The sequence below is a fragment of the Elephantulus edwardii genome, unplaced genomic scaffold (genome assembly GCF_000299155.1).
Source record: "Elephantulus edwardii isolate Elephantulus edwardi_28Jun2011 unplaced genomic scaffold, EleEdw1.0 scaffold00034, whole genome shotgun sequence".
NCBI classification, from domain to species: domain Eukaryota; kingdom Metazoa; phylum Chordata; class Mammalia; order Macroscelidea; family Macroscelididae; genus Elephantulus; species Elephantulus edwardii.
In genome coordinates this window covers 4128068-4129829 of record NW_006399784.1, presented here as the reverse complement: position 1 = coordinate 4129829, position 1762 = coordinate 4128068, and positions in this window count along the sequence as shown.

The following is a 1762-nucleotide window of genomic DNA, read 5'->3' as shown; positions in this document are numbered from 1 at the left end:
TAATTTTACAATAAAGGTCTTTTACAGTATTTCTCCCTGTGTGATTGAGTTAATTCACTCAGCATTATGCTTTCCAGTCCTTCCCAAGTTAGATAGTAATTTACAAAATCATTGCTCCTAAGTGCTGCATAATATTATATTGTGTAAATGTACCATAATTTCTCAATCCATTTGATTGTGGTTGGACATCGGTGCTGTTTCCTTGTTCTCGTGATGGTGAATACTGCTGCTATGAAGTTTGGTGTACAAATTTCCATTTGCGCCTCATTTCTCATTCTGTTAGAATATGTCCAAAACAATGAAATAGGACTATGGAATTTCTATGTTCAGATTTTTGAGGAAGCTTCAAACTGTCTTTCAGTGTGGTTGTACCATTTTACAATCCCACTAACAGTGTAGAAGAGTTCCTATCTCGCCACTTCCTATCCAACCTTTATTACCTGATCTCCTGTTCAACTTTGTCACTGCTATAGGAGAGAGATGGTATCTCATTGTGGTTTTCTCTGCATCTTTCTAATGGCCAGTGATTTTGAGCATTTCATCATGTGTCTGTTGGCTATTCAAATATCTTCATCTGTGAAAATTCTATGTTTTTTGCCTATTTTGTAATTGGGTTATCAGTCATTTTCATGAGGAGGCCGAGAAGTATTGCAGAAACTTGTGTTATGGGACTTTGTATGAGCTGGTATTGCCAAATATTTGTTCCCAATCGGTAGATTTTTCCTTCACACTGTTGGAAAAACTGTTTTGATGCACACAGGGATTTGATCTTTAGGAAGTCCCATCCATCAATTTTATCCTCTCCAGATTGAGCATTTCTGGCTATATTTGGCAGTCTCTTTATACTGTAGACTAATCCTTCTAGCCCTGACCCCAGGTTTTCTCTTATGAACTTTATGGCTTTGGGCCTTCCTCCCAGTTCTCTTATCTGCCTGGAGTTATTTTTTGTGTATAGAGTGAGATGTGGATCTTGTTCAGCTTCCTGCAGGTAGCAGTCTAGTTTTGCCAGCACAATTTGTTGAATAGGTTACCATTTTCCCCACTTGATAAATTTTATTTCCTTGTCAAATATCAATTGACTGTACATAGCTATGTCTACTTCTGGGTTCTCAATTCTGTTCCATTGGTCTAAGTGCCTGTCATTGGACCAGTACCGTACTATTTTGGTTACTACCGTTATGTAGCAGGTTTTGAGGTCAAGTAGTGCTATACCTCCCACCACATTTTGGTTACTTAGAATTGTTTTGTTCATTCAGAGTCCCTTGGTTCTCCAAATATACTTGACAACTTCCCTTTGATATTCTTGAAAAATGAATTAAGTATCTATATTGTGATTCCTTTGAACATGTAGCTTGCTTTTGGTAGGATTGTCATTTTCACCAGATGGAATTCTTCCTATCTATGAACAGGGCACATTCTTCCATTACTTTAAGTCTTTTATTGTGTCTTGCAGAAGTTTTCTTTATATAAGTATTTTGTGCCTCTGGTAAGGTTCTAATGTAATATTCAGGGTCTCATCTGACAACCATCTTGGTCTTTTCTTCCTCTTCAACCGTTGTAAGGATCTTTTGCATTCTTCATGGATGATATTCTTGATATCCTCCCACAGCTCATTTGATCTATGCTCATTGATGCTCAGTGCCTCAAACCTGTTCCTGAGGTGGTTTTGAATTTCTAGTGGGATAGACTTAAGGTCAAATTTTTATTGCCCTGGATTTGATTTAATTTTTTTTCAACTTCAACTTGAAGTATATGAGTAGTT